Source organism: Rhamphochromis longiceps, linkage group LG22, assembly GCF_057381845.1.
Source record: "Rhamphochromis longiceps isolate RC_006_pf linkage group LG22, R_longiceps_female_GT1.1, whole genome shotgun sequence".
In the NCBI taxonomy this organism is placed as follows: Eukaryota; Metazoa; Chordata; class Actinopteri; order Cichliformes; family Cichlidae; genus Rhamphochromis; species Rhamphochromis longiceps.
In genome coordinates this window covers 3307280-3331327 of record NC_140577.1, presented here as the reverse complement: position 1 = coordinate 3331327, position 24048 = coordinate 3307280, and the positions used below count along the sequence as shown (strand labels likewise).

The 24048-nt window shown below is 42.4% G+C and overlaps 1 pseudogene; it reads left to right on the top strand.

Annotated features, from left to right (window-relative positions):
- The first annotated feature begins 17905 nt into the window (after window positions 1-17905).
- Window positions 17906-20114, top strand: LOC146643115 (Ig kappa-b4 chain C region pseudogene; annotated as a pseudogene).
- Window positions 20115-24048: the final 3934 nt, after the last annotated feature.

The following is a 24048-nucleotide window of genomic DNA, read 5'->3' as shown; positions in this document are numbered from 1 at the left end:
TTAACAATGAATTCACCCAGACAGTAATAAACTGCTGCATCTTCAGCCTGGACTCCACTGATGGTCAGAGTGAAGTCAGAGTTTGATCCACTGCCTGTAAAACGAGCTGGAATCCCTGATACTCGACTGCTAGCATAGTAAATGAGCATTTTAGGAACTCCTCCATCTTTCTGTTGGTACCATGACAGGTCACCACCACCATCTACTCTATGACTCGTTTTGCAGTTGATGCTCACAGTTCCTCCCACAGCAGAGCTCACTGCTCCAGGCTGAGTCACTGTGATCTGTCCTCTGGACTCTGAGGACACAGAGACAAAAACATAAAGCAGCTTCATGGTTTTGTGGGCTTCATTTCAGAGGGACAGATGTTGATAGAGGAGAGGAGTTTGATTCTCTGGACTTTACCTGTGAAGCAGCAGCAGAGGAGAGTCCAGATGAGGACGCAGATCAAAGTCATGTTTTTGATGAGGAGGATTTCTGTGGCTTCTGTTGTGATGAAGGACAGCTGTCAGTCATCCAGTGTTCAACTCTCAGGACTATAAACTCTCCCAGAGCACTGGAGCATGGTGCTGCTGATGCAAAGTGCCGCTCTATGGAAATGAACTGACTGACTTGGATCAGTATGACGATGCTGTTTATCAGGAATGATTCAATCCATCATAGTATTGAGCAGATATATCAGTTTGTTCTTCAGAATATTCTTATTCCAAAATATTTGCACTGGAGCATGGTGCTGCTGATGCAAAGTGACTCTCTATGGAAATCATCTGACTGACACAATGAAATCCTTCGTGCTTTTTCTGTCTGAATTAATGATGTCTTTTCTGTTTTTGCTTAGTTTCCTATTAATTGATATTAAAAATTACTCAAAATTTAATTTGCAGTTTATGGATTACAGTTACAGTTAATGTGTAACCTGCCCCTTACCCTGGGACAGCTGGGTAAAGCTCCAGCCTCTCCAGAATCCTGTCAGATAAGATCACAGATTGAAATAGAAAGTGTGACATCATCAATATTTTTTATAACTTTCATTTGATGCTTTTTTTATATATAAATTTGTTGGCCCAACAGCTAATTTAGGAAATTATTTAGGTGACTCATAACTGAATGATCAGTCATTCAGTGTTTAACAGAATGGCTTATTCATTTATTAATGTCAATAGTAAATGATCAACTGTAATGAATATTATCCGTAGTGTCCATCTTAACACAAGGTCACTCTTCTGAAAAGAAAAACAAATTATCATCAAGAGAACTAAAACCATGAATAACAATAATCAAGAAATATAAATTAAACACAGAACACTTGGTCACAGACCCAGGGCCGTGAAAGCTATTGTTGTCACGGCTGGGGCGGCAGTCGTGTGGAGGGTGAGAAAGGAGTTCTCCTGAACCTTCAGCTGACGAGTCTTGGGGCTGGACGGGCTTCTCGGGCCCCCCAGCGAAAACAGTCTCAGAACCAGTGGGCACCGGAGCCCCTGGCACACACAGGACAGAACCAGCAGGTGCGGGGACCTCTGGCGGGCGCAGGACAGAACCAGCAGGTGCGGGGACCTCTGGCGGGCGCAGGACAGAACCAGCAGGTGTGCGGACCTCTGGCGGGCGCAGGACAGAACCAGCAGGTGCGGGGACCTCTGGCGGGCACAGAACAGACTGCAGGTGTGCAGAGCACCGACCCTGCTCAGGCAGCGACAGCCGGGTGCAGTCCTCAGCTGGGTTCTTAGCCTCCAAGGTGTCCAGAGTCGGCTGAGGGCTGTAATTTAACCTCTGGTGAGGCCCTGGAGCAAGTAACAGTCTCTAAACTAGCCAGCTGTTGAGGAACAGTTGCAATTTTAACGTGTTTGTCTCTCTGCAAAAAATACGTACTAGAAAAAGAGTCCAAAACCGGAGGCACAGACGCAGCCTCCCGTACAGAGGGAGTCGGTGAAGACGGAGATGGCATAGATGACTGGGCTAGCGGGGATACCGGAGGCCGAGCTGAATGCTGCTGCGCAGCTAAACGAGCTTGTGGCTGTGCAGCTAAACGAGGTAAAAACAGCTGAGCAGGAGAATGAACAGGCAACAAACAGTTCTCCTTGTCATCTGCTGCACAAAACAAAGCCCCTGAATAAACTGTCCCACAGTCCAAAACAGAAAAAGGGTCCTTCTCACTCACCACAGCCTGCAATTCTGAAGTCCTAATATCCGGCTGTGGGGTGACGCGCCGGCAGCGCGATCGTCGCTTCCTCCCTGCCGATGGCTCCGGCGGGTCGGGCAAAACCTCTAGCGGGCCGATCAAAACCTCCAGCAGGAGAAGCTGACATGACTGTTCCGGGGCGGCCGTAGTCCGCTGCTGCTGGACAAAGTCTGTGGATTCCTGAGCTTGCACCACCCCCTGGGCTTTATGCAGTAGTATTTACTGATAATGTTACTGCTGATAGAGGTAGCATGTCACAATCTGGGAGGCAGATCGTCTGGAGGAGGATTTGGACCCAAACGCAAGCACGGACGACAGCGTAGCTGTGAGCAAGTTTATTAACAATGAAAGGCAAAATATAAACCAGAGCAGAGCATTTTGTGGGCCTTGAAGGTCTGCACTTCAGTCACATCCTAGTTCTTTGAGTCAGATTCCACTGTGTTGTGTACACAGTAAAACTGTGAAAATGTGTCATTGTCCAAAGGCTTATGGATCAAACTATATTTAAACTAATGTTGTACGATGTTATTATGATGGTATTTGAAGAAGTCATATCAGCTGAGTCATGGCTGCTGTGCAAACAGTGAATGATTTAGTTGAGTTTGTTTGTTTCAGAGTCAGAGAGCCGTGTCTCTCTACAGTCAGAGGTTTTTGTACGGCGCCTCAATGAGTTTGTATCACTGTGGTGGACTTTTGGTGGAGGAACCAGACTGGATGTTGGAAGTAAGTCGAACTTAAACCTCTTTTATTTTATCAGATTTCTTTCTTGTGGTTATCTTGACTTTTCTGTTCAGTGTGCCAGAAAACAAAAATCATTAAAATAGTTTTTAGATCAATTTTCATGAAGACACAAAGTTAGCTTCAGAATAAATGTTAAAATCAATATTAACAAATAATATAAAACATCAGAGTTGACTTGAGGATTATTGAGATATATATATGTCTGGTTAACTCTTGAGAGCTTTTGGTTTTAATTTAGTCTGTTAGTGTCACGGTCTGGCTGGCAGACCGTGGGGATGTGGGGAAAGGAGGACCCAAAACGCAGACTCTGCGATGCAAACAGTGCTCTTTATTCACAGTGAAAAACTGTAAACACAATAACTCCCCGTTGCTCCCTTGAACCCCGTGTGCGTGCTTCCCTCCGACGTCTGTGCTCGTGCTCGTGCTCCCCGCTGTTGTGTTTCCGCACACCCCGTGCGTGCTGCCTTTCTGGACCACTCTTCCTCCTGCAGGGAAACCATAGAGGCAGCCATCAACACTAACCCTCGGCGGGCATATACGAACAACACAGACATATGCTGACACACTAACTTGGTACGATAACTCAATGATCCCGCGCCGGTGGGAGCTCCAACACTCTCCTAAGTAGCTCCCCCGACGAGCCCTGATCACCAACAGGTGTGGCAGGAACTTCAGGTGTGGCCAGTCCTTCGCAGGGCCACACCCATCAGGCTCCATCCTCCAGCCACACCCGCAGACATACACACGTATACACCCACACCCTGCCTATACATACGAGTGGGACACAGACTAACACAGCATTGTGGAGAAAGCACACATCACCAAATAATAATAATACTAACAACAATAACAACAGTCAAAACTGGTCACGGACCCCCGAGTCCTCCAGAGCCGGGTCCGTGACAGTTAGAGTCAGAGAGCCGTGTCTCTCTACAGTCAGAGGTTTTTGTGCAGCGGCTCAGTGAGTTTGTATCACTGTGGTGGACTTTTGGTGGAGGAACCAGACTGCAAGTTGGAAGTAAGATTATAATGTTTTTAAAGAAACTACATCGAGGTGTAAATGTTAGCTTTATAACAATGAAGTATTCATGTAGAGGTAATATTATAACCATTATACACTGGAGGCTGACTCCATCAGCTTTAATTAGATTTTATGTCGACATTTCTGACATAAAGACGATGCATTGTGTAAATAATATAAACTGTCATCAGCCTGTGATTATTTTCTAGTTTGAAATCACAGTCACTGTTTCTAAGATGAATTAAATGTAACTGTCCTCAAGTTAAACAGAGTGAAGATAAAGATTTCTGGTCTTTTACTTAGTCAGTAAAAATGTAGAATTTGCTTAGAAATCATAAAAGCACTACAATAAATGACTGAAACTCACATGAGGTAAGTAGAAAACTTGTGTATTATACAGAACGGAGGTTTTTGAAGCTGAACATCTTGTATAATTGTTGCCATATCTGCTTCTTTTATTGCCAGAAGTTAAAGATGGGCATTTGACAGTGTGCAGCACGTCTGGTGTTTCTGTTGTAGCAGATATCATTTCAAATGTCATTAAAATCATGTAAGCAGTAAAAAAAATTAATCCACATCATTCAAGTAGTGCTATTAAGTTTCTTATCTCCAACAAGTGATGTGTTATAGATAACTGATGAATTTGAAGCTAAAATAGTTTTGTAAATGTTTCCACATCTGCTTCTTTTATTTCCAGTGTAGTTTGAACATATTTCAGCTCAAACTGTGTGATGATTCTCTCTGTGCTGATATGCATGAGAGGTTTCTTAAAGGGAAGTGAAACAATGTGTGAGTGAATGACTGGTGGAGCAGAAAAAACACCTGACAGAAACTTCTTAACGGAGAAAATCAAATTGTGGTTCCTGTCCTCTAACCTGATTGGTGTTTCCTAGGTGATGCCCACCTGGATGAAGGTGGGCTCTGTGACCTGTGAGGCCACCCAGGGCTCCCACACTCTAGTCTCAGAGCCACTGATGAGAGACCAGTGTCCCCAGTCCTGAACTATATGTGACTTTTATGCTGGTCTTACTTTCACACTGCATTCTGTAGCTTTTTTTTTCCAATTTCTTCTCTCATTTTTCATTGCTTTGTTTAAAGTTGAAAGTTTGTTTAAAGTTTTAAAGAATAAAAAAAATCGACATTAAATAAGAATTGAGTGTTTGTCTTACTTTTGTGGTGATGTCAATATTAAACTCTAAATAATGATTTCCAGGATTCTTATTGGAAACCAGTGTGCTATCTGTAGTCAATATGAGTCAGTAGAATTAAGTCACTTTGAATACATGAAGTAAAGCAAAGTTTATGTTAAAGAGTAAGTGCGAAGGGGAATTGATAAGAACTTAGAGATTATGATTTTATTACTGAGAATATTGAGCGACACCGCCGTTATTCATGCAAAGTCATTGCATGCTGTTTAATGAATGTTTCAGCATGTTGTAGCTTGTTATATAAAGCAATTTGAGTTCTCAGGTGGAGTAGAAAAGCGCAATATAAGAATGAGTCAAATGATCAGTGTTGAGGTATCTTAAAGTATTCTATTATGCAGAGTACTTTTTTAAAGTAATGCAGTACATTATTTTGGTGTTTTTCTGTAAAATCACCTGAAACACACCATCTCATAACTATCATTTAACAATAAGAACTTATAGGCTACAGTCCCTCACGCCAATATAAATCCACTATCCATTCACTTAGCTTAACATCACCCTGGATTCTTGATTAGTTTAGCATTAGCATGCTGTCTGTGCAGAAGCTTGCAAGCAATCAAACTTGTGTTACCGGCATAATGTTTAGTTACTTTGTGCTTTAATAAGTACCTCTTAATATATGCTGCAGTGTTACAGTTAAATAATGGAACTATTGGTTCAAAACAATAGTGAGTAAACAGTGATCATGACTTAAATATATAGTAGGTGACTTATATATATGTATAGATTCTATATATTGTGCTATTTCTTACTTTTTGTGTTGTCTGCTTTTGTTACTGTTTGTACTGGAGCACTGTAACCAACATAACTGGTGCAGGAAACAGACTGGAATTTGAAATTACGTTTACACTGATTGTAAAAATTAAATATGCATAAGGGTGAATGTTAACATCACAAAGATGTTGTATTCATATAGTAATATGAATATTCCCAGTGGAAACTTACTAAACCAGGTTTGCATAAATTTTAAATTTTATATTAATATTTCTGTCAAACTGAAATGAAAACAAGGTGATGTGTAAATATTATAAACTGTAATCATCTGTAATCATCTGTAATCATCAACTGTAAAATCAACTGTAATCCTAATATAAATCAAATCAACTGTAATCATAACATAAACTGTCTGTCACGTTTAACTTGTTTCTCCCTTCTTGCTGAAAGCATCACAATAAATATTTGCATTATTACATGAAGAGTGCAGCAAATGGACTGATAGTGAACTTTGGTATGTACTGTGGTAGTTTTCACATTGTATATTAATTGTGCTATTTTGCCAGGTGTAATATAGATAGGTATTTGTAACATAATGTCAAAGACAAAGTTATCAGACTAGTATTGAACAGCAAAAAAGAAAAAAGTCTACAAACCTGAGAAAATTGGACTTAAAGTTTCTATTTGAAGTATTTATATAAGTTATGGAGACAATTGTGACTCACTGATTTTGGTGATTTATTGTGTTTTTCTCTTTCTTTAAGAAATGTTTTCATAATGAGCAATATTCAGGAATTGGTTCACATGTATTTGAGCCGCTATGAAGCAGAGGTCAAAGGTCAAAATTTGATTGACTGAGATACAGATAGACTTCCAATAACAACAATAACATTTTCACTCTATCACTGTGTGTGTGTGTGTGTGTGTGTGTGTGTGTGTGTGTGTGTGTGTGTGTGTGTGTGTGTGTGTGTGTGTGTGTGTGTGTGTCCTCAGTGAACTGTATCAGTCTCTGCAGTATCTTCCAGCTGCAGCAGTCACTTCAGTTTCTGTTCAGTCTGACTGAGGGAGGTTTTTGTACGACTGTTTTTCACTGTGTGAACACACGCTGACTGTTAGGATAGTGCCAACTCTGACAGTAATAAACTGCTGCATCTTCAGCCTGGACTCCACTGATGGTCAGAGTGAAGTCAGAGTTTGATCCACTGCCTGTAAAACGAGCTGGAATCCCTGATACTCGAGTGCTAGCATAGTAAATGAGCAGTTTAGGAACTCCTCCATCTTTCTGTTGGTACCAGTGTAAGTAGTTGTTGTTATAAACATTCTGACTGGTCGTACACTTGATGTTCACAGTTCCTCCCACAGCAGAGCTCACTGCTCCAGGCTGAGTCACTGTGATCTGTCCTCTGGACTCTGAGGACACAGAGACAAAAACAAAGCAGCTTCATGGTTTTGTGGGCTTCATTTCAGAGGGACAGATGTTGATAGAGGAGAGGAGTTTGATTCTCTGGACTTTACCTGTGAAGCAGCAGCAGAGTCCAGATGAGGACGCAGATCAAAGTCATGTTTTTGATGAGGAGGATTTCTGTGGCTTCTGTTGTGATGAAGGACAGCTGTCAGTCATCCAGTGTTCAACTCTCAGGACTATAAACTCTCCCAGAGCACTGGAGCATGGTGCTGCTGATGCAAAGTGCCTCTCTATGGAAATGATCTGACTGACTCCATCAAAGACCTAGATCAGGCTCATGGTGTTGTTTATAACTGAATCAGCCAATTCATCATAATACTGAACAAAGACATTTCATAATAAATTTAGGAAGAATCTACGTTTTTTCTTCAGAATACATCTTATTTCAATTTGTCTTCTTTTATTTGAATGTTTTGTTTCATGACTCCTTTTTGATCTCTTTTAAATATCTTTTGTTTTATAGGTTTTCCAATCTGGTTTTAAACCTTTTCATAGCACTGAATCAGCCCTTTTAAAAGTTTTTAATGGCATATTTTAGCTACTGATGCTGTGGACTGTGTTGTTCTGGTGCTTTTAGATTTGACAGCTGCGTTTGATACAGTGGATCATAGCATTTTACTCTCTCATTTGGAGCACTGGGTGGGCATTAGGGGCACGGCACTGGAGTGGTTCAGGCCCTACTTGGCGGGGTGAACTTTCTGTGTCAGTCTCTGTGAACATGTGTTGTCCTCCGCCCCTCTCTTGTGTGGTGTCCCACAGGGCTCAGTTCTAGGCCCCCTCCTCTTCTCTTTATATCTGCTTCCTCGGTTCTGTGCTGAGAAAGCACAACATTGCTTTCCACTTTTATGCTGATGACTTTTCTAAAGAAAAAAGGCAGATACCTCATACAGCCATTACTTCAGTGTCTCGATGACATTAAGGCTTGGATGTCTGTTAACTTTTTAAAATTCAATGATAAAAAGACAGAGGTGATGGTTTTTGGTAGCCCCACTGAGACCCCCAATGTGTATTTAGATTCCTTGGCCCAGTATGTTAAGCCAACTGTCACAAACCTGGGGTCAAAGTGGACTGTGATCTGAAGTTTGATAATCAGATTAAGGCAGTGGTAAAATCTAGCTTCTTTCAGCTCAGGCAGCTGCAAAAATAAAGCCAATTCCTTCACGGCAGCACTTTGAGACAGTGATCCACGCCTTTGTTAGCACTCGGCTGGATTACTGTAATGCACTTTATATAGGGGTCAGCCCATTATATATTACTCATCTACAGAGGGTGCAAAATGCCGCAGCTCGTCTTTTAACTCGCACTCGAAGGTTTGAGCACATTTCCCCTATTTTAGCTTCACTTCACTAGCTATCCATTTCTTTTAGGATTCATTTTAAAATTCTTTCATTTGCTGTTAAAGCTCTCCATGGCCTAGCTCCATCTTATCTCTCTGAGCTGCTACAGCCTTATGCACCCACCTGCTCTCTCAGGTCAGCTGATCAGCTGCTCCTGAATTTACCCAGGACCGGGCGTAAAATTAGAGGAGATCGTGCTTTTGCTGTAGCAGCTCCAAAACTGTGGAACAATCTGCCTTTAAAGATTAGACAGGCCATTTCACTACCTGTTTTTAAGACACTCCAAAAACCCACCTCTTTACCCTGACCTTTGCCACCAAGTGAGATGTTGGTTTTTATTTTTTTTATTTTATTTTAGTTGTTTGTAGCTGATTCTATGCTGTTTCATCTTGTTTTCTTTTTTAATATAGGGCTGTTTTAATTTTTATGTATTATGTGTTTTATTTATTTATTTTTGCTGTTTTCTGTTATTCTATTGTTTTTAGCTTATTTTCAGTACAGCACTTTGGTCCTGTGCCGGGTATTTTAAAGTGCTCTATAAATAAAATTGGATTGGATCTTTTAAACGAGGCTGTTATCAGAGCTGTTCATGCTGACAGCACTATCTATAAAACTTCTTTCAGTAGCTACATGATCGCAGTCATTTATTTATAGAATGACAGTGGGGCAGACCAAGCATAAAAATGTTCACTAGATGCTGATGATGTATTTTTCTTTTCAATTACAAAATTACTGAATTTTTCAATATAGAATCAATAAAGTCATGTGGATGATCAAAGTCAAGTCAGTTTCTGATCCACTGCCTGTAAAACGAGCTGGAATCCCTGACGTTGAGTGTCGGCATTAAAAATGAGCATTTCAGAAGTTTCACCATTTTTCTGTTGGTGGCAGAACATATCATTATCTTAATCTACCCTATGATTGGTTTTACATCTATGGGGGATGGAGACCAAAAACGTATTTAGATGCAATAATACACACCATGTTTGGAGGTCAAAAAGCACTGCATGTTGTTGGCCTTTTCGGCATATGGCACATACACGCTTTATTTAATTAAAGGAAGTATGAATGGAAAATGTACCGAGGTATTCCTCATAATAATCTGCTGTCATCGACCAGGATGATGAAGATGAAACAAGGGTGGGTTTTCAGCAAATCAGTGATCCCAAACACAGCCAAGGAAACTTTCAACTGGCTTTTGAGACAGAAAATGAAGCTGCCAGAGTCACCAAGCCAAACAGCTTATCTGAACCCAACTGAAAATCTATGGAGAGAACTAAAGGTCAGAGTTTATAGCAGGGGCCCAGAGAACTTTCAGGATTTGAAGACTGTTTGTGTCAAAGAATTGCCAAAATTTACATCTGAGCAATGCATGTGCTTAATTTCTCCAAACAGGAGGCATCATGAAGCCATTGGGATATTGCACATGAGATAAAGTGACAGGAGTGAGCAGCAGTACAAACTGAACAGTACAAAATTCTGAGTGGCAGTTAGTATAGTATTGCACAGAGTAAGTTTTTTTATTTGTTTTAAATCCTAATAAGAGTGAAGTGACCCGTGCATAGTGTACAATGTACTCGTGAAACTCTAGGACAGCTTCTGAGTGCATCCTGTGAAATGTGGTGTGTTTGTATTGTGGTTGAGGTGTCGTATGGCTTGATGGTAAAAACTGTTTTTAAGTCTTGTAGTCCGAGCAGACAGACTCCTGTGATGTCTTCCAGATGGTAACAAGGAGAACAGCTGATGTGCTGGGTGGCTGTGGTCCTTGATGATGCTGTGTGCTTTGCGGAGGCACCGTTGAAAATAAATGTCCTGAATGGCAGGAAGACTCAAGCCAGTGATGTGCTCTGCTGCCTTCACCACCCTCTGTAGTGATTTACGGCTGCTGGCAGAGCAGCTTCCGTACCAAACTGTGATGCAGCTCGTCAGCAAGCTCTTCATCGCACACCTGTAGAAATTTGAGGTGATCTTCATGCCAAACTTCCTCAGCCTCCTCAGGAAGTAGAGTCGCTGGCGAGCTTTCCTGATAGCAGTGTCTGTGTGATGGATCCAGGAGAGATCCTCAGTGATGTTGACTCCAAGGAATTTGAAGTTGCTGACCCTTTCGACCTTGACACCGTTGATGTGGATGGGCTGGTGCTCCCTGACTGGTCGTTTCTGGTAGTCCACTATCATTTCTCTAGTTTTGCTGATGTTGAGTGTCAGGTTATTTTCCAGGCACCACTCGTACAGCACCATCACCTCCTCTCTATAGGCCGTCTCATCGTTGCCTGTGATGAGGCCTATGATGGTTGTGTCATCCACAAACTTGATCATGGTGTTGGACTTATGTTTAGCAACACAGTCGTGTGTGAACAGGGAATAAAGGAGGGGGCTAAGCACACAACCCTGTGGCGTTCCTGTGTTTAGGATGAGTGATGAGGAGGTGTCTTACCAACTCTCACCACCTGGGGCCTGTTTGTGAGGAAGTTTAGAATCCATCTGCAGATCGGTGTCACCCAAGGTTGACGAGCTTCAAGGCAAGTTTGAGGGGATGATGGTGTTAAAGCTGAGCTGTAGTCGATGAAGAGCATTCTTGCATATGTATTCCCTTTTTCCAGATGAGTGAGGGCGGTGTGCATCGTCAGGGTGATGGCATCCTCTGTGACTCTGTTTCTCCAATTGGCAAACTGAAGAGGGTCCAGTGTGTCAAGGAGGGAGGAGCAGATCTGACCTTTGAACAGCGGCTCAAGTCACTTCATGATGAGGGATGTCAGTGCAACAGGACGGTAGTCATTCAGAAGGAGACCAATGATTTCTTAGGAACAGCAATGATGGTGGATGTTTTGAGGGATGTGGGGACCACCGACTGCCTCAAAGAGAGGTTGAAGATGTTGGTGAACACCCCTGCCAGCTGGTCTGCACACACTCTGCTCCTGGAGCTTTGTGAGGATTGACCTTTTTGAAAGGCCATCTCACAGCTTCTGTTTTGAGAGTTAGAGTTACAGCCTCCCTGTGCTCCTGAGGATACAGGATCTGCTCTCTGTTCTCTGCATCAAAACAAGCATAGATGTTGTTAAGCTCGTCTGCGAGAGATACGGTGGGCTGAACCCTGTCTTTGTTTTCCTTCTCGTAGTGATGCAGCGTAGTCCATTCCACAGTGGCCTGGTGTCAAAGCTGTGGTAGCTGGACTCCACTTTGTCCCTGTGGTCCTTTCTGGCCTTTTTTATGGACTTTCGCAGCCACCCCAGAGCTGATGGATATAAAGCACTGATTTCTTTGCATGTGTGGATTAGATGGGTTGTTACCAACATCTGGTGAGAATTTCATGTCAGCATCACCTTTCGAAATATGTATACTCATAAAAAAAAGACATTTTCAGTACTTATTTTAACCACTGTATATTTTCTCTACTTGTTTCCTCTAAATACAGAATGTGATGTGATTATGGAGATGATTTTGTAATGTTAATGTTACTACATCTCATGTTTTTATTTAATGTCATTTGAACATTCTTCAGGTAAAAATGTGGGATGATTCTGACTGTGCTGATATGCATGACAGGTTTGTGTGTGTGGGTGTGTGTGTGTGTGTTTCCTTGTTGAAATGCGTCAGTTGAGTTTCAGTTCAGTATCAGGGTTTTTGTATGACGGTTTTTCACTGTGTGAACACCCACTGACTGTTTACACTGAAACCACCCTGACAGTAATAAACTGCTGCATCTTCAGCCTGGACTCCACTGATGGTCAGAGTGAAGTCAGAGTTTGATCCACTGCCTGTGAAACGACCCACAGTCCCAGGATCTCTTTTGCTTACATAATGAATAATACGTTTGGCCATTTCTCCATATCTCTGTTGGTACCAGGCTAAACGATGATCTGGACTGCTGTAATACACATTTGGACTTGTCGTACAGCTGATGGTGACAGATCCTCCTACAGTAGAACTCACTGCTCCAGGCTGAGTAACAAGGACATGTCCTCTGGATTCTGAAATGAAGCCCACAAAACCATAAAGCAGCTTTATGTTTTTGTCTCTATATCCTCAGAGGGACAGATGTTGATAGAGGAGAGGAGTTTGATTCTCTGGACTTTACCTGTGAAGCAGCAGCAGAGGAGAGTCCAGATGAGGACGCAGATCAAAGTCATGTTTTTGATGAGGAGGATTTCTGTGGCTTCTGTTGTGATGAAGGACAGCTGTCAGTCATCCAGTGTTCAACTCTCAGGACTATAAACTCTCCCAGAGCACTGGAGCATGGTGCTGCTGATGCAAAGTGCCTCTCTATGGAAATGATCTGACTGACTTCAACAGGATTACATCGCGAGCAGTCATCACATTGTGAATTCACAGGTGTCATTCCGATCAGTCAACATGGTTTGAGAGTCATTTGTAAAATCATCTAAATGATATGAGTCATACTTATTCAGAAAAGTATATTTTAACATCCCCTGGTCTAGTTTTGTTTTGGTTGCTGTGACTCTAAGTCAGCACAGACTTGTATCAGTCAAATAATGCTGTTTAGTAATGGATCGATCAAATTAACATTTTACTGAAATTCAAAGTAAGTTCTCTAAATTTGGTCCTGTATTGGAGCAGATAACATGTGGACGTCTGTGCCACAAGGATACTCCTTTTTTTATTTATTTAATTTCAGAGGCTCAAAAATAACTGAGCAATTGTCTTCAAGCCATTTCATCAACAGATAAAGCCTGTCCTGTCATTTTTCTAAGACAAATTAAACAGATGAGTTGATTTCAAATGATCTGATTGCATTTATTGGTTGTTAATTAGATCCCTGCATATGAGGTCAAATGAACTATCAAAATCACCAACCCCCCCTCTGTCCCCTTCCGGCTGCCTCTGCCTCAATTTTATCCCACAACTTAGACATTCACATTATTCACACTCTCATTACACATACATATAGGATCTTGGGGGTGGGCACAATCACGGAGTCCATATTACCATCAGGGTGTACGCCTCACCCCTGACGTCGTTGCCCACCTCTCAATTTTAAATACACTTAGACATTGAGGGCTATCAGGAGGGACTATGCGCTTACCTGCTGCTCTCTGGCAGGTAGCTCCATGCCCTCCTGGGTTTTAAATGCACCTTAGAACACACATGCATCAACACTACAATGAGCGGGTGGAGGGAGGTTTGGAGTCTTCTCCCACCCCCGTTCTCTGCGGCCTGCTGGAGCGGGAGGGCTAGTAGGAGGAGTTGGCCGTCCGACTGCGGTCTGGAGTGTGGGGCCTCCCTGCTGCTACGGAGTCGGGGTGGTCTGCCTCTCCCCACCGCAGGGAAAAGGGTAACACCACCTGGGTCTGGGTGCAGTTCCCCCCTCCAGGGGCAAGGGTACCTAGACCCGGTTTGTAGAGTACGCTTGGGGAGTGTGATCGTGTGTACAGCGTCTCTTTATGTCTGTCTCCACGTTGGTTGAGTGTGGAGTGAGTGCATATGAGAGCATGAGGGTGGGAATAGATGTTTGTGTCTGTGTGTGCCTGTATGTCTGTGTCTATATGTCAGGTTGGGTATCAGACGCCACCTCTCTGGAGACATCTCAGGCCCTCCAAGGTTTGGAGGCCTATCTCCACCCACCACCACTTCCCCTGCCGGTGGCGGACTCCCTCAGGTGTCGGTGCGTTGGTGGTTCTTTGTGTCTGGGGGTGGGCGTCCAGGTACACACCGGCTCACTCCTTGGCGGCCGCTTATCGGGGCCTGGAGCCTGGGGCTCGCTCGGGCCACTTCGGAGGTGGGGTGCCCCCGGCCTCTCGGCCTGGGGCTCGGTCACTCAGGCACAGCTGGCTGCCGGCGGAGCTCACGGGCGCGTCACTGCAACTCCCCCTGGCTTCTGCTCCGCGGCTGCTGAGTGAGCCCTCATCTGGGACTCTCCTCAGCTCTTGCTGGGACAGTGGCGCGACTGCCCCTCTGTTGGTCTTCCATGGTCTCTTGTGTTCTGGGGGCCTCTGGATGTCTGGAGTTTTGATCTCCTCCATACCTGCTTCATACCCTGGAGGACGGGGCTGTGGCCCCCCCACACTCCCTAGCAGATCGTTACATGGAGAAACCTTTGGAATACAAGCACGCTGATCCACACAGGTATGCACACGGGTGTTCACTGCTCGTAGACTTAAATTACACCTTTCTTGGCTGCTACTTCGAAGCACATCTGTCCTGCGTGCTGCACAACAACATTGAATATTTAGTATTTACTGCTGTTTACACTTAGCTAGATTAATGCGATGGTGTTGTGTTTAGTATGTTGCTTTGTTTTTTTTGTTTTTTTTTGTCTTCTATTCTTCTCTCAACAGGTGATCCAGGAGATTTTTATTTTTTTTCTCCCCCCCTTTCTCACTGTCCCTCTCCCCTTCTGTTTTTCCTTTCCTTCCTCTTTCTTTCTCCCTTTCCTATCCCTCACTGATGTCTGTCCCGTCTGTAACATCTGAAAATAAAATATAATAAATAATAAAAACAAAGATCGACCAAATGGACCAATACGGCAATGCCACGAAGATCCATTTGGCAAAGTAAATCCATTGGGTATCCTTGTTGGTCTTCAGACAACAATTCTGACGGCTAAAGAACCAAATGGGACAGGCAAAAAAAAAAAAAAAAAAAAAAAAAAAAAAAAAAACCAAATCAACAACCTGGTTCATTTTTAAAAGGAATGATTGTATTGGCCAGCACAACAAAAATAAGGCCTAAAAGACCACAGAAGAAAGCTGAAACGAATGAGGACAGAATTCATAGTTTAAGGAAAAAAACTCTACCACAGCTTAATTTTGAGTACTTTACACGTCATATTCATTAGTCTAAAATACTCTCTAAGGGGGAAATGGACTGGTTTTTCTATAGTGCTTTTCTGCTCATTCACCCATAAAGAAATACAAGAACATTTTTGTATGCTTTTCCTACTGGAATGCTTTCTATACAACATTCAAACACATTTAGACTGAGATGGATGCATTGGATGGATGCTTCTGAGCTACAGTAGCCCCAGGTGGCTGTATCATAGTCTAAGTCTACTACCAAGAGATCAAGAGTCATCTTCATGAAAGGAAACTCTTACCAGTTACAAACTGCTGGTTACACTCAAGAACTGGAAGACTGGATTAGACTTTGCCAGAAAAACACAGAAAAATCAGGAACAGTTCCAAGATGAAATTTTATCAGCATAATTAGAAAAGAAAATGATGAAGAAGGAAAACTGATCTGAAGCATATCACATCATCTGTCAAAGATGTTGGAGCCAATGTTACTCATTGGAGTAGTTGGAAAGTCATTGGACAGCACTTCACAGTGCAAATAGATAATGACCCAAAAAACACTGACAACCCAAGACTTTCTCAGGTGAAGAAATGGTCAAGTCACCTTTTTTTTGGTCTCCTATTATTAAATAGCCTCAAGGCTCAAAATGTGGGTTTAGTGTAAGGGATACAGTTAATTTAAGATTTAAGCTAGGTGTTAGAGTTCAGGATTCATTTTTAAGGTCAGGGTAAGAGGCTGGGGAAAGCATTATGTCAACTAGATGTCCTCACTAAGGTATAAAAAGCATTTATTTGTGTGTGTGTGTGTGTGTGTGTGTGTGTGTGTGTGTGTGTGTGTGTGTGTGTGTGTGTGTGTGTGTGTGTGTGTGTGTGTGTGTGTGTGTGTGTGTCCTCAGTGAACTGTATCAGTCTCTGCAGTATCTTCCAGCTGCAGCAGTCACTTCAGTTTCTGTTCAGTCTGACTGAGGGAGGTTTTTGTACGACTGTTTTTCACTGTGTGAACACATACTGGCTGTTAATGTAGTGCTGACTCTGACAGTAATAAACTGCTGCATCTTCAGCCTGGACTCCACTGATGATCAGACTGAAGTCAGAGTTTGATCCACTGCCTGTAAAACGATCTGGAATCCCTGATATTCGCTCATATGCACGCTTAATGAGCAGTTTGGGAACGTCTCCATCACCCTGTTGGTACCAGGCTAAAATATGGTTGTTGCTATGAACATAAACATCCTGACTGGTCCTACATTTGATGCTCACAGTTACTCCCACAGCAGAGCTCACTGCTCCAGGCTGAGTCACTGTATATTGTCCTCTGGACTCTGAGGACACAGAGACAAAAACATAAAGCAGCTTCATGGTTTTGTGGGCTTCATTTCAGAGGGACAGATGTTGATAGAGGAGAGGAGTTTGATTCTCTGGACTTTACCTGTGAAGCAGCAGCAGAGGAGAGTCCAGATGAGGACGCAGATCAAAGTCATGTTTTTGATGAGGAGGATTTCTGTGGCTTCTGTTGTGATGAAGGACAGCTGTCAGTCATCCAGTGTTCAACTCTCAGGACTATAAACTCTCCCAGAGCACTGGAGCATGGTGCTGCTGATGCAAAGTGCCTCTCTATGGAAATCATGGAAATGCCCTTGTCCATTATAAAAGGTTTACTCTGTGTTCAAGAATCAGTGATTTGGTATTCCTGTCTGCTTTAATTTCATCTTTTTTTCCTCTTTCTCTTTTTAATTAATCCATTGAGTTATTCATAAACTCAACAATTTGTGTTTTGTTGATTATTTTTAAAAGCATTTTTTTAAAGTTTTACATTGTGCATCTTATGCTGAGCAAGCTTTGGTTGTGAGGATTGGGCAGGCTATTCTGTGACGTACTTAAAATCTGGTAATACAGATGGTAAATATTTGCACGAAGAAAAGTCATCATTTCTTCATCGTGCTCTGTACTACACTATAAAGATTACAGCATAAAAACATAAGCAGCACATCGTCAGAACTTATACTGAATCTTTGCACCAGACCATGTGTGTTACTCATGGCCATTGATCAGTGTCTGTTCATTAATGGTCATGAGAATTTGCATATTAATGATCAAGGAACTGACCTCCCAGCCCATTGTTCCTTCAGTGGGCTGGTTTCAGTCATTATGCAAATGTCCTGTTTCTAAGGTTGGAGAAACCTGCAGTCAGCTGAGACTGAAGAAGTCACCTGGATGAGTGACGAAACGTTTCTCCCCCTGAAAACGCTGCGTCCAGATGAACAGAATCAACCTTGTGGGTTTTACTTACCTGGATGATTGAGCGTGCATCAAGACACCATGTGTGTTAGTGCCTAATTATGAATAATATTACTCAGATATTGATCAGTGACAAACAACAAAAGGCTACAGTTTCAAATATTTTAGACTCTCTGACTGGTGAGAGTAAAATGCTGAACATTTGTCTCAATGCTAGATAGAAAGCACTCAGGCATAGGATTTAGTGTTTATACGAATGTCTGTGGATGAGGCATGTTTTATGAAGAGCTTTGTCTATGTTTATATGTCTGGTTGGGTCTTAGACTCCATCTCACCGCCCCCCCACACACACCCGTCTGGGGCTCTCCCCAGCTTGTTTCTAGGAGGGAGGCGGCTGTCCCTCCAGTGGTCCTGCTTGGGCTCTTGTGCTCTGGGGGGAATCTAGATGTCTGGGTCCTGGATGTCCTCCGTGCTTGCTCCATGTCCTGGGGGGCAGTGCTATGGTTCCCCACAATTACTATTAGATAGTTACATGGAGAAACCTTTTGGAAACAAGCGCACTCACGCTCACAGGTGTGCACAGACACTCACCGTCTTCCTTGGATGCTGCCTCTAAGCATATCGTCTGCTGTCGGTCTTTTGTGCTGCTCAGTAGCATTCAGTCTTTATTATTTACTCTTACTTATGCTTATCTAGGTTGTTGCTGTGGTCTCCCTACTGTGTTGTTCTCTTTTTGCTTGTTTTCTTCTTTTTCTTCCAGCAGGTGATCTCATGGGTTTTCATTGTCTTTTCTCACTGTCCCTCTTCCCCTCTGTTTTTCTTTCCCTCTACTTTTCTTAAACTTCTCTTATCTGTCTTTCTCTTTACGATCCCCGGGTTATATCTGTTCCAATTGTAATCATTTAAAAAAAATAAAAAAATAAAAAAATAATGAAGATCAATCAAGTGGACCAGTATGGCACTGATTCACTTGAGAAAATAAATCTGTTGAGAATTTTTCTTGGCCTTCAGACAATGATTCTGATTGCTTCAGTGCCGAACGGGACAGGACAAAAAAATGTGATCGTCCAAAAGCTCATGGATTGAACTGTATTTAAACTAACATTGTATGATGGTATTTGAAGAAGTCACATCAGCTGAGTCGTGGCTGCTGTGCAAACAGTGAATTATTTAGTTGAGTTTGTTTGTCTCAGAGTCAGAGAGCCGTGTCTCTCTACAGTCAGAGGTTTTTGTACGGCGCCTCAATGAGTTTGTATCACTGTGGTGGACTTTTGGTGGAGGAACCAGACTGGATGTTGGACGTAAGTTTATTCTGGTTTACTATCAAATACTGTCTTTTTATTAAAGTGCATTTAACAATTTCTCTTCTGATTTTAAGAGAAAAGCACGTAGCTTTACAATAAGTTTGATGCTGGAGTTTTATATCATCCTCTTGTGTCGTGGAGGATAATTCAGATCTGCTCTGTCAAAATATTATGTCTACATTTCAGTCAAATTAAAACCGAAAAAAAAATCTAACAATAATATAAAGAAGAAAAAGTTTCAAGTATTGTTTGAAATTACTTTGAGTTTGTGTGAATTTTAAAAATTGTTTTAGATATACATGAAGAGCATTTCGTTTCGCTGAATTAATTAATTTATTCTATTTATTTGTTTCCAGTTAATATTAATTTCAGTCATGTACAATATTGATGATTTTAAACTTGTTTTGTAAATGTTTGCACATCTGCTTCTTTTATTTCCAGTGTAGTTTGAACATATTTCAGCTCAAACTGTGTGATGATTCTCTCTGTGCTGATATGCATGAGAGGTTTCTTAAAGGGAAGTGAAACAATGTGTGAGTGAATGACTGGTGGAGCAGAAAAAACACCTGACAGAAACTTCTTAACGGAGAAAATCAGCTCTTACAGTAAAGGTGTCCGACTGTCTGTGGTTTGATTGACAGCTGTGTGCTCCCTGTGCTCTAAGCTGATTGGTGTCTCCTAGGTGATACCCGTCCCGTCCTGACAGTGTTGCCCCCCTCCAGTGAGGAGCTACAGCAGGGGACTGCAACAATCACATGTCTGGCCAACAAGGGCTTCCCCTCAGACTGGAGTCTGTCCTGGAAGGTGGATGGCAGTGGCAGCATCAGCTGGGAGGAGAGCAGGAGCCCCGTGGTGCTGCAGAACGACGGCCTCTACAGCTGGAGCAGCACCCTGAGGCTCCCTGCAGACCGCTGGATGAAGGTGGGCTCTGTGACCTGTGAGGCCACCCAGGGCTGCCAGGCTCTGGTCTCAGAGCCACTGAGGAGAGACCAGTGTTCCCAGTCCTGACCTGACTCAACCAGATACTGGTTTAATGCTCTCATTCTCAACTCTGTAGCTGTCTCTCCATCTTTCTTTTTTAAGAACAAATAAAGACTAAAACTGTTATTTTCTTTCTCATAATGACAACATTCATGTTTTAGGTAATAAAGATGTTTTGCAAAGTGAATTTTGGTTGAATCAGACATTTAATTTTATTCAAATCTACAAACCTGCACTTGATGAATATATGTTTCATTTAGAAGAATTTAGACCAACTCTGCACTCCAACATGATGTCTTTATTATACACTGGTAAAATAAAACACAGGCTGAAAGAACCATTAAGGAGATCTGCATTTTGGCAAAAAGGAGTTTTAAAGTTGTACAGGTTATTTTTATGTTTATTTAAATGTGTGTGGTAGGTTGTTGGTGGTGTTGCTCACCTGTACCAGACAGACTGGTTCATGAAGCAATGCTGGGACCCGGTTACCACGGAAACAGTCTCACCAGACTACAAAGCAAGTCTAAAGAAGAAAGAGTCTTTAGTGTCTCTAATGAGCTGTTTGTTCTGAGGAGAACTCACAGACAGGAGAGTCAACGAATGCAAGGAGTGCTTAGAAAGAATCTGAAGAACAAAGTTTTAATTTCATTGACGAACAAGGAGAAGATTAAATGAATGATGACATGAACAAACTATGAAAAAACACCTTCGGTTCAATAACAGCTTTTTCACTCATGTTCATGTTTGATGATATGTTTACAGTAAATCTTACATTCACAGGTGTGTTGTTTTTATTTTGAGCCTCACTGATCAGGAGCAGTTCCACATTTCTGTCGTCTTTATGGTTTAATATAAATCTAGTGTCTTTTTTTCCACTTCTAAGGTCAAAGGTCATTAATAAGATTGATCTTGGTTTCTGTTACTGGCCCACGTTTGTTCTTTAGTTAGTTAAGCACATATTTCTGCTGAATGTCGCTGAGAGAAAATCTGTGTGTGTGTGTGTGTCCTCAGTGAGCTGTATCAGTCTCTGCAGTATCTTCCTGTCACGGTCTGATGACTCAGTGTTTTGTGTTTCCTTATATTTTTCTATGTGCTTGTTTATTCTGTTTTATCCTTTGTTAAGGGTTGCCATTTGTTAGGTGTTGGGTCTGTGTTTCCACAAGCCCCGCTGGTTTAGAGACTTATTCATCATGAAGAAAACAAGACAGTCAGCGATCGATCAATTTACTTGCAAGGGAGGCCTCGTCGGTGTCTACCACAAAATGACCCCAACAACGGCCTCCGCTTGCTGCCTTTTATTGGGAAAACAGTTCACACAATACACATCACAGCAAAGCAACGCCCACCATAAAACCCCCCAAATGGTTCTAAGTAGAGATGGCACGATACCACTTTTTTATGTCCGATACCGATACCGATATCATAAATTTGGATATCTGCCGATACCGATATGAATCCGATAGTGTTTTTTAATCAACAAAACTGTTTTTTAAATATCTTGCTGCATTTTGTATAAGTTCATACTCAAGTTTAAAACAACAACTACACTAAAGCTATTCTGTTATACCTGTATGCAAAAAAAAATATTTAATAGTTCAGCAATACTGATCAATCTAATAAACTTAAACCTACACCATCCTCCCTATTCTGGTATTTTAAAGAGTACTTAGCGTAAATATTAAGCAACCTAACTAATAGGGTTCCAACTCCCAGCAACAACAAAAATAAATAAATAAAAAATAGGGAACCACCCCTCACGCTCCACCTCATGATGCTTAATCGACGTAATCAACCTTAATTTGATGCAGTGTGAAAAAAAATGCACAGAAATCAATTATTTTTCAAGAAATATTAAATAGATTCAACATCTTTCTTCAACAAAATTGCAGACTGCACAGATGGTACCTTCCCAAAGGAAAAAGTACTATAGCTTACTAGGGTATATATATATTAGACTTAATAGTCACTATATACAGTAATTGACTTCTATTCATTTTACATCAAATTAAAACTTTGGGTGTCAGATAATTATTCATTAAAAGCTCGACATTTTAAATGAGAATAAGAAAGAAAAGTATGTCTTTGTGCCCCCTTTTCCCTGTTAATGCCCTGTCGGCCCCCCTGGCTAAACTTTGCTAGATCCGCCCCTGCACAGTTACCAGCCGTCAGCTACGTAGAAAAAGATCCTCGAGTAGAAAGTAATATTAAATACATTCTAACAATAGCTGATCAAGCTTAAACGTGCTGCTGTTGTTCAGCCGATGGTTTCCTCTTTCTGGTGCAAAGTGGGCCAAAAACAAACTAGAGACACGGACTCGCGACAGAAAAGCCGATCAGCTGATCGTTAAGCAGTTTCACGATTGAAGTAGCAGCAAGAAGAGGCAGTCGCTCCATATATCGCTCGTTAAGCTTAACGCAGGAATACTTTACAAACATTCAGAGATGGACTTACACACTTGCTTTACTTCTCTCGGGGATAACTTTGTCGGAGATGAAATGCCAGGTTGCTAGCGAAGCTCCACATGCTATCCAGACCACCGACAGGTCCCGCATGCCACAGCCGCTCTATCACGTGATGCATACTGCTCCGACGTGCTAACGTTCTGAGGTGAGTTGTGAGGTGCTTTCGTGATATTTAATGGATCGGATTACATTTTTTATTTTTCTCCGATATCCGATCCAGTAATTTAGGTCAGTATCGGACCGATACCGATACGTAATATCGGATCGGTCCATCTCTAGTTCTAAGACAAGGCACTATGTGTGTGTATGTGTAGACATCTGTATGCATGTGAGAATGTGGATAACACAGTGAAGCCATACAAAGGGCAGGAAGCTTACCAAACATCAAACAGAATCTTCACAAGGGATGTGTAATAATCCTCCAGAGCACAGAGTGGCTGGAGAGGTGGTCAGGGACAAGTCAGGATAGATTGAACTAAGACCGTACAAATTTAAGAAGCATAATGACAACATTCAACAATTAGACTTAACATTAGGGTTTTGTTCTGTGCCTGCCTTCTCCCACGTCTCTGTGTTCCCTCTGTCTGTCTATGGTGTCACACGGTCTGCTCGTGAATCTGTCTGTTTAGCTCAGTGTCTTGTCTAGTTCTCTGTCTGTGAGTTTCCTGTTTTATTCTGAAAATCTCTGTGTCATGTGAGTGTGTTCACTTTACGTTTCCCCTGTCCCGTCAGCTCTGATTTCTTCCAGGTGTGTTGCCCTCCTGTCTCTCAATCCCTTGATTACTGCTGTGTGTATTTAAGCCCTGTGTGTTCCCCTGCCTGTTGCTGATTTGTCTGCTTTCATGTCCGCCGGCATCCTGAATGATTTCCCCGCATCTGTCTGCGGCTCTCTGTTCCTCTCCACGTTCGGTTATCATTTCCGGTTTGCTTTTTAGTTTTCCCAGTTTAGGTTACTCTGTTCTGTTTCTCGCCTCCCTTGCCTTGTGTATTTGATCCACCTCCTTTAAATAAAGCCTCCTCACTTCAGAAGTGCCTGCGTTTTGGGTCCTTAAATAATTCCACACGACTGCTGCCCCAGCCGTGACAGTACGAACCGATCACTATGGACCCAGCGGCATTCGACCCGTCTGAGGAGCTCCAGGAGGATACAATTCACTTTGTGGACAGATTAATTAACTTATGGCTGGAACACGAGGGGAAGGAATTTCGCCAAGCTCTCACTAATCGACTACAGCCATTGGTCTCCAGACTTCCCTGGCTGTTCAGGTCACTTCACCCGCTCGTTCAGAACGAAAAGCTTCATCTTCACCCCCCGGCTGCTGCCACCCACCCAGCAACTGATGCTTTGCTGCCTGGCCCGACGGAGAGTGATCTGCCCGCTAATGCGAGTAGCCTACTGAACTTCGTAGTTACTAACCTGGCCCAGGTTGGCATTTTTAAGACTGCTGCGAAAACAAAGGGCGGTGTTTTTTTGCTTCTTCTCAGCCTGGATTAACTCTCTCTGAACTCATTAACCTTGTATCAGTTATCCCAGTAGCCCAGTCACCAACTCCACCACCACTTTCAACTCAACTTCAGTCGCCCTCAGCTCAGTTTTCGGCCCCGCTATCCATGGCTCAGTCAATGGCTCAGTTAATTGCTCAGTCACAGT